At 42.9% G+C, this 9938-nt stretch overlaps 1 long non-coding RNA gene across 7 annotated transcripts; it reads right to left on the bottom strand.

Annotated features, from left to right (window-relative positions):
* Positions 1-797: 797 nt before the first annotated feature.
* Positions 798-4476, bottom strand: LOC101775825. Of its 7 annotated transcripts, none has more exons than XR_002677609.1 (5): positions 4011-4472; positions 3085-3202; positions 2489-2574; positions 1238-1816; positions 798-1135 (listed from the first exon to the last, which is right to left on the bottom strand). It is a non-coding gene; the product is annotated as an uncharacterized LOC101775825 (long non-coding RNA). The 7 variants fall into 7 exon arrangements; XR_001393195.2 differs by having other exon boundaries at positions 798-1472; positions 1709-1816; positions 4011-4465; XR_002677611.1 differs by having other exon boundaries at positions 798-1827; positions 2999-3202; positions 4011-4476.
* Positions 4477-9938: the final 5462 nt, after the last annotated feature.

Genomic DNA, 9938 nt, shown 5'->3' with positions numbered 1-9938 from the left:
ACTCGAGCACCTTACCACCACGGTACCTCAACTACTAGATTTTTGGCCTATTGCCACAGAGCCCATTGCAACAATTGAAATTTAGATGCGATAGATAGGTGTTATTGCCACCATTGTGTAATTCCGTTGCAAAAGATTGATGTTGTCGCAACCATTTGAAAATTGGTGGCAAATAGCTAATACTGTTACCACATGTGCTTTGTGTTTTTATAATGATTTTTTCTGTGGCAATATGTAAGGGTCATTGCCACGAAATACAATATTGGTTGCAAAACATTGATGCTCTCACCACTATCAGAAACATGGTTGCGAATAGATGATCTTTTTGCCAATCAGAAACATCACAAAACTTTTCATACTGATTTTTTCTCAGATTTTTTGTAAATGGTATTGTGGCCTCTAGCAACGTGGGTCCATCTATTATGGTGGATCACTCACAAGTGGATCCCACATGTCATATACTGTACTCTCTTTGTTATGATCTTAGACCAGCATGCTAGTGGTCGAGTTTGGACCTTGCGCATGTCTGGCCGACCTGTTAGGCTGCCACAGATTGGTGGGCCGAGAACTGAGCTGCTTTGGATATTTCATGTACTAACCAAAAATAGAAAAAAATGGCTAGCACTGAAACGGTATAAAGGAAGCCATCTAACCGCTAGGCTACATCAAAATTTGTGTTACATGTCATGCAAAAGATCAATACTAACGCTATTACTCAAAGACATTAAGCCGCAAGCCCTACTGCTCTTATGAATTTATAGAAGAAAAAAATGAAGAATATACTAGGAAAATAGAAGTTCCTCTATCCAAAAGCTTTTTACATTTTAACTAGGACGTGCATGTGCGTTGCCACGGGCAAAACAATAGTTAACGAAAACAAGCTTGCTAGCCTCAATATGATATCAAAGTGCTATTTCTTTATGAACTAAAAAAGGAAATATAGTATCGTAGCAATTGTAGGCTCAAATTTCATTCAGCTATGACTAAACTAGATTCTGGGTCAACCTGAACATTGTACATTTGTATATCTGCAGCATGTTTTAACTGACGCTCACAACATGGAGCCAACGGTGGTGAAGTGCAAACTTCTAATGAGGCATATCATCCTTGAGCAATCCCTTTCTAACCTGAAACACTGCAAAAATTGGTCGTATCCTTTAGCCAATTAACCAATCCGGGAACCATTAGAAGACAAAAATGTTTAGAAATAGATTTTACAAAAGAATTCAATTTCTACTTTGGCATCTTGGACATGGAAATCTCATGATTCTCGATGCGTCAAACAACTGACCAGAGGCTGGAAGTATGTTGCTATCTGGACCTGGACAGCAGCAGCAAAACATTGGTGCGACCATGGCAATCGGCAATCAGCTATAGACCAATATTTGACAAGCTGCACAAACACACCATATTGAATTTTTAGAGAAGCATTACTGAAGCAGCACAGTTCATCTAGCTATCCATCTTCCTTCCTACATTGCAAACACATCATGAATTAATCAAATTGGAAGAGCCTTCCTGCATAGCTATCATAAGTCAATTGGCACAGCTATTAGAACCAAGCATATGGGAAAAATCAGGCTAATTTAAAATAGTACAGGCCATTTTTTCGTTGGAAAAAAGAAGCATATGGAGCAAAGATATTGACTTCAATCTGAATATTAACAAGGTGGCATCTAGAAGGTAATGAAAAGCTTCTGGTTCTCACAAGATGAATAATACACGCTTGCCGGTAATTCCATTCAATACCCAGAGCGATTACAGCACCATATGCTGTCATTTTTCTTGCCATGCTTCATGTAGCAACCTAATCGACCTGCCATGAAGCTGTCATTTTATTGGCAACATGTTGTGATCAAACTATTTTGTGACGCTGCAAAAAGATATATTGCTCCAAGGACAACAATGGTAAAATAGACATAATCCCCAAGATGCTATTTAGTTTTAGAAATAAAAGATACAAGCATTAGGTCTAAGATCTACGCACAAATATGAGTATTCCCATAACCTAGTTTAGAAGTTAGAAACTTAGAATAGAACAACTGCTGACTGTTGCTACTGTTGCTCCTCACAACTGTCAATCGGTTATAGAAAATTCTCCAAGATGCTATCAGTTTCAGACATAAGAGGTGCTCACAGAAAATCTCTTAAATTGATAACCACTTGCGCATTGAAATTATCTTTAAGAAGGTGAGGCTAGCAGATATGAGTTTTGCCTAGCAGAAATGAGTTTTGCCGGACCCAACATGAACCTACTATTGCTACTACTGCTGCTCACAACAAAGTAGCATCTACAACTTAGTAATGACTTGCAAGAAGTAGTAGCCACTGGCACAACCACATCATGCACAACAAAGATGCTATCGGTGCCAACAGTACCAATTATTTGGTCCCATGTAATCATAACAGAAAAAATCATGCCGCGAGTAAGAGCGAGATTAAAGAATTTTGTCAGGCATCTAGTGTGCCACCTAGACAGATAACATACCCCACAGCTTGTGCTTGCAGAACTGCTCCATGTATTTCATTCGACATTCTCTGTTTCTGCTCTTTGAGCAGCTCCATCCACCTCCTCTGCATGAAAACACAAAATTCAAGAACCATTATGTACACATCTCAGATTTACAATTTTGCATGTGTATAAATTCTAATGTCAAATTTATAGCTCCTATTTTATTTAATAGTTCAAAGGTAATATGTACATTTTGAATACAATGCTCTGGCACTAATAACTGCTAGTCTATTTACATGCCAAAATAGTCTTGATATAACATGAAAACTTAAAAGATTTGATGTCAACAAATAATTAACTTCTAATTTTCGTAACAACACAACACCTCCAGTAGTCTGGCATAGATGTCAGGTCACCTAAGGCAGTATGCCAGGTCAACAGGTATAAGATTGTTCCCATTACTGCTATTAAAATTTCAATGAGAACTCTCTGATTTCAAGTGCAGAGATACTACATGACAAAGAAGATTTTGCCTCAGTAAAATACCATTTAAAGTTTGCACAGTTAAGTTTTCTAGCATTTCGTCACATTGGGTCTTCCCTTCTGTTAGTAGAGATAAATTTACCCCTCACCATAGCTCTTCAATCTGAAGCTCTTGCTGTACTATCCGTTGAAGAGCCACTTGATTCTGAAGCTCTTGCTGCCTCTTCAGTTCTTCAAGTTTCTTCTCTTGAGCAATCCTAACGTCATCTGGAAGGTCCAAAAAATTAAACATATAGCATTAACGTATCACCACAGCTAGACAAAAAGGGGGCTATGGTTCATTGCCATAATTGGGAGAATAGAAAAGAATCTCGATCCATGAAAACAGAAATGGACAAGCAACCTCCTTAAATATAGCTCAAAGAAAATGGACTTGATTTAGAACAGTGTAGGCAAGACTAAGCTTGTACCTCCTTTGATAGAGGTGAATTATAAATCAATTGTCAGTTTATTCCTACTCCAATAGAAGTGAAAATTTTGTTTGTCTACAATTAACTATATGTAGTAGATGCACAGAAAGAGGCATGAGCTGCATAGTCAGGACTACACTCTTCTAAATCAAGTTCAATTATGCTTCCTCACTTCTCTGACAGGAACAAACACAGACCTTTCATAACCTTTTCTGACCAATCAGTTTGAGCAGCATACTTAACATTTCACATTTATAAGCTGCCTGAACGAGCAGTAATCCAGCTACAACATGAACTAGTCTACTGAGCCGAATGTGACGAACGGAGGCCTCAGTTGAACCATCAATATGCCTCTGAAGCAATCAATGAAAAATAACTTGTAACCGAGCAATTCATCATCGCATCCAAATTACCATGTTTAGTTAAAGTCCAACCTACGATTGGCGAAATGTTTCAATCAATTAACTAGAAAACCGAGAGGCTCCCAGCCAAACACCCACCGCTCCACACGCAATAGCTAAACCCCATCATGGGGCCGAAAAAATAGCAGTGAGAGGGTCCCGACCTTGACCGAGGAGACCCCGGGGCTCGGCAACAGCAAATACCTTGCGGAGGAAGCGCTCTGTGGAGCGGATCTGGTTCTTGAGGGAGGCGGTCTTGGTGGCGGTGGCCCGCTTCCGCTTTCGGTCGGCCACGGCGGCGACGACAGACGGCGCGGGAGTAGATGGCCGGACGGAGGAGGCGGAGGGCAGCGAGGATGGGGATTGGGAAGGAGGCGGCGAGATGACGGGGGCGGCAGCGGCGGCGCAATGGGGGCGGTGAGATGGATGACGGGCGCGGTGGCAGTGCGTAGGGCGGCGAGATAGATGACGAGAAGACCCTGCTCGGAGGAGCGCAGGAGCTCGGGGAGGGAGGTGCAGGATTTGGGGCCTGGAGGGGTGAGGAATGGAAGGATGGGTTCGCGACGGAGCAGCTGTGATTTCGGAGGAAAACAAAGCGCGTGATGGCGGGGCAGCTATGATTTCGGAGGAAAACAAAGCACGCGCGATGGCGGGGAACGAATGGAGCTGAATTTTTTTTAGTTTGCAATAATGATTCCAATATGTGGTATCATCTTGCAATCATTAGAAATCTTACAGGTGAAAAGTATAGCCCCCTATTTGGATCTAGATATTAAAGATTGGGAATTGGAATTGGTATTGGGTGCACTCAATATCTTAGTTTTGATGTTTATGGAATTGGAATTGGAAAACCCCTTCCAATACCAAGCGGCATTGGGCGTATTACCGCAAGCCTTCCCACAATGTTGAACATTCCTTCTCCATATTTGTTGAAATTGACCTCACATCTTCCTGCTCCGACAGCTGACTCCTATATGTGTTGGAGGTTGAGTAACGGATTGTCACGGTGCTAGCCAAGCTCTAGCCTGCCTCGCGTCTACCATATCGCGTGGCTACGCCTCAGGCCCCACCCCCTCCTCGTGCGATCTCCACTTCTAAGATGATCCAGGCGGCAGGGAGGGGATGACCTTGCGAGGTCCCGCATCAGCAACGAGGATGATGACGGTTTGTAGAATTTTTGGATCAAATTTAGATATTATTCTAATTATTATTGTAATATGCTGGAAGACATATATATTCTCATCTAAAAGAATGATATATACATAATTTGCATTGTGGTCCTCCAAATGGGCAAATCCACGTTACTTTCATTTGTGATACTTGCATTGTACTTTGAGGATCCAGCCACCCCGGCTATAGCAATGGTCCCATTAGTCCAAAAGCATGGTCCCATGTTTCAAAATGGTCAAATAATAGCAATTCCTTTGCTAAAACAAAATTATGCACATGTTCCGGTGGTTTGATTGCTTCTTTATTACTAGAAAAGTAATTCTACACCAATGCATACTCAAGTGCATACGCGTAGTTCCATCCATGCTATAGTTTAGGCGCAACGTTAATAATGACCTTCCAAGTGGCACACTTATTCAAAAGCATATATACATTGACAGAGCCAGTGAGATGTGCTATAGTTTGGACTCGATATTAATAATGCCTTTCGAGTGACACACTCAATCACATAGAGGATGAGAAAGATATATTGTAGTCCATGTAACATGCTATGTTTGGGCTCGATGCTAGCAATGGTCTTTCATGTGACACGTTCATTAGGATTTAGAGGACAAAAAACATACATGATCAATGGTGCAACATGGATGATCGTCATTGATACAAGTCAACAAGTGATGTGGATGTGCTCATCCAAATGACGAATGGACCACAATGCAAGTGTACCTTTTTGCGCAGATGTTTTTCTCTTTAAAGTGAAAATATGACTTCCAACTACCATATAACGTTTATATTATGCTATCACCTATAAGATTTCTAACCATTGCAAGATGAAACCGTACATTAGATCACATTTGAACTCCACAACTTAAATTTGTTAAACGGACCATATTTTTAGCTCACCCGCATGGCCTTCACGGCCCAACTTTTCCTTGCCGTCGATTCCTCCGATCGAAAGGCCACCTGTCCTCCGAAACCCTCCATGGCGCTTCCATGTCGCATCCACACTAGTGCGCCAGCCCTGCACGTGTCCACTCGACCTCCACGCCACCGGCTCCCCGCCACCACTCCACCCATCATTCCATTGCCCCTGTTCGCCTCTCTTCCTCCTCCTTGCTCGTCATGCGCCACCTCCCCTTGTTCCCCTTCTCCACCATCACACCCTGAAATTTTTGAATTTCAAGATGTGATTAAGAAGAATAAATAAACAATAATTTTCTCATAATTTTAAAATTTTTTCCAACATTTATTTTTGTTTCCAGGAAATTTAGTATAGGAAAAATATTTGTTTAGTTTTTGGAATTTAATAATATTGTTCTATGTCTGCGCATTCGTGCCGGTACATTATTTTTGTTTGGTTGAATTTGAATTTGTGTTTGAATTAAAATTTGAATTTGCTATTCAAACTTTGTTTCCTTTCTTCTCCTTCATTTTTCTTCTGGCCCAATCGTGTCCTTCAGCCTGCTATCATTTCTCTGTCCTCTTTCTTTCGGCCCAGCAACTCAACCAGCCGGCCCAGCTTTTCCTCCCGCACCGCACTGCCTCCTTCAGTTGCTGACCTATCAGCACCGCTCATCATCTTCCCCAACCCCAGGCCGCCGCTCCTCCTACACATCGGACCGAGCTTGAGTCCAAGCCGGACACGCCCGTGCGCCCCTCGCGTCTGCGTCGCGTTCCGCATCCGACTCCAATTTGGGCCCGCGTGCCAGGTCGTATATAGCCGCCGCCACCTTTTGTTCCTCCCCATCGCAAACCCTACCCGTTCCCGGTGCGTTGCCGCTCGAGCATCGAGCTTCGCGCCGCCACAAGTTTCAGAGCGCCGCCACCGTGCCTGATCTCCTCCGCCTCTCCACGTTTCCTGTGCTGCCCCGTGCCCGCACCCAACATCCCGCGCCTGTGTGCCGCACCATCGCCAAGCACCTCCGTCGGAGCGCTGCCGCCTAGAGGTTGAGCCGCATCGCCTTTGGTTGCCGGCTGCCGACGCCATCCTCAAAATTCCGACCACATCGCGCACCCATGTCCACGGTAAGCACCACTGTGAGGTCCCCACACTCTACGCTCTCGATCCCTCACCCCGACAGCGACGCTAGCAGGGATGGGCCCACTTGTATTCAATGGTATTTAGTTGAATACCCATTATTTTTGCAAAAAAAAATTCATATATATATATATAGTGTATTCTAGGTATGTGTATGGAAAAAAAATAAAGAAGCTAACACACTGAAACAAAAAAAAGCCCACCGAGAGCCACGTTCCCTTTCGTGGCCCAACTCACCACTCGGCCCACTCGCCACTCGGCCTCCCATCCTCCCATTGCACGCACAGGCCACGCCAGTAGGCCACACAGGTGCACAGGCACAGCACACGCACGCTACATCCAGGCCAGGCGTTGCTTCAAGCCTTCAACCCTAGCCCTAGCCGCCGCCGCCGCTAGCGGGGCGGGCCAAGGGTTGAGCTCGGCGGTAGGGAGGGGGAGGGTGGAGCATCACTGCGTCGGAGCTCAGAGGCCTGCGCCGCCGCGTGGCGGCACCGCGACAGCCGCGCCACACCGCCACCTACTGGACCTTTACGAGTGGACGGCCGGGCGGCCGGCGGCCGGTGCCAGGCCGACGCTACTGGACCGCCGTCCCCGACTCCAGGGGACTGCTCGACACCCCGTCCCTGACTGCGTCGGCACATCCTGCTCTGGTCCATTCTCCATTGGTCCTGATTCCTCTGATTGTTTGTGAAATTGTCAAATTGAGGTGAGCATTTCGCCATTTCCAATTGTTTCTGAAATTGGGATAGCAATTAGCACAGCAACTTGCAAAATGCACTTTGATATGTTGATCATTAGTAGCTGGACAATTTCAAGTTGTGATCAATTTTATTAATCAATGATACTACCACTTAATTCTGTGTTATAAAACTATAATTTAGGCTGTCAAATTTTTTTCTTGCTATCTACAATTTTGAATACCCATGGTCCAAATTCTGCGCCCGCCACTGGACGCTAGGTCGCCGGAGCGCTGGCAATTGGAACCGGCTAGATTTTCCATCCACTATGGTAAGTTAGCATGTTGAATGTGCGGCTACTAACACAAGGTTTGGTATGCTTGTTATGCTGCTATTCTGAATTAATTTTATATTATAGAGTTCCTTGGGACAGCGTGCAGGGCATGAGGACTTACCTGTTGTATATCAAATGAGAATTACAATGTCTATACTGTGTTCATTGGAAGCTCTAGATTTCCATAGTAGAAGCGTTGAGAAAAAAGTTTCTAACTTATTTCATGTAATCTGTACCAGGTTTGAGTTTGGGGGTAAAAATAAACTTAATTCTCTACATTACAGGAACAGGTATTGAATTTCTTGATGGTAAAGATGTTCTAACTTAGCATGCCGTAGGGTGTATGTTTCTTTTAAAGGACAAGAAGAAGCATCACTTGGCTAGGGGAGTGGGAGGTCGCAGCAACCATTGAGATTAATAGGTGAGCTATGTTTCTTTTCTACATTTCCTTTCTTTTTCTTCTCTCAATGATATGTTGGTTGATGAGCTCATGAGCATATGTAAAAAGACATTGCTTGGTGTGTTAGAGTAAGGTTGCAGATTTCAATAATATAGCTGTGGATGACGCTGTGTATTTTAAAACTTGCTAGGAACAGATCAACACATACCATGAACTCGCCACTCTGAAGATGTACTCTTTCAACTCCGAGCTTGGCGGTCTGTTCCTCAAGGTTGGTGTGTTTATATTGCACCGAGCTTAGGTACATCTGCGCTTTCTACCATTCCTGCAAGCAAATATTGTTGACCTTACTACTTGTTCTATTGCCAACAAGCATTTGTTTCAGAAAGTGATTGAAGCATGCTAGGTATTTGTTTCCCCTCTTGACCTTACTACTTTCTCTCTGATCTTATGGTGTATCGAGGTCTTTTTCAAAACAGCAAAAGCAATGTGGCAGGAGGTTTTATTACTTCACATCAACTACTGCTGCAAAACGTGTGCGCACAAGAAGCCAACAGGTATGCAGAAGTAAACCTAATTTATCATCTATGTTTAAGTGCATCAGTAAACTAAAAGCAGTCTCCTATGTGCGAGTAATATGCTCTGTGCTAGACCACGTGTCCACAAGCACAAGACAAATTACCATGATCATGTTTGTTTAGTACATACTACTGCACTATGAGACCCTTTTGCTGATGCACTGCATTTTTTTTTGACAGGAACATTCTTCTTCAATGGATCGCATGGGCTCGGAGTCATGACATGGTTGACACAAGGAAAATCAATGTATTGCATGATTCCTGTAGCCTACATTACAAGAATTTAGTATTGTTGATATACCAACACTAGTTATGAACTATTTTCGATTTGGAATATGTATTTGGCACTTTGACTTTATGAATGTCGAGATGGCTTGGTTTTATATTCATGATGATGCAATTCATATTTCGGTAAAATCATTTCGTAGGTGCAACGATTCAATATACAAATATATAAAATGCAATCCGTTGCGAAAAATATCTTCCAGTTGTGAAAAGAAATACATCCACCTGTTGCAAAAACAAATAATTGCAGCAACCCCAGTTCGTTGCAACATCTTTTATTGCATCTATATACTTTCAATTGCACAACAACTTATTACCACGGAAGATAAAAGTTGCAATAATACATAATAACCTTCACCGCTAATTCGTTGCAACATATTATCTTGCTTCTAAATATTGTCCGTTGCAAAATAAATTATTGCCACCACATATGTTTCCATGGAAATATAGTTTATTTCGACGAAACCAATTGTGTTGCCATATGATCTGTCACAACGTAATATTTTCTGTTGCAAACCGAATTATCGCCACCAAACATGTTTCCGTGGCAATATAAGTTATTGCCGAAATATAAGTTATTGCCACGAAAGCAATTGTGTTGCCATAGAAACAGTCCCCACGTAATAGTTTCCGTTGCAAAACTAATTATTGCC

This window comes from Setaria italica, chromosome V (assembly GCF_000263155.2).
Source record: "Setaria italica strain Yugu1 chromosome V, Setaria_italica_v2.0, whole genome shotgun sequence".
Lineage (NCBI taxonomy): Eukaryota > Viridiplantae > Streptophyta > Magnoliopsida > Poales > Poaceae > Setaria > Setaria italica.
This window is presented reverse-complemented; position numbering and strand designations above follow the sequence as displayed.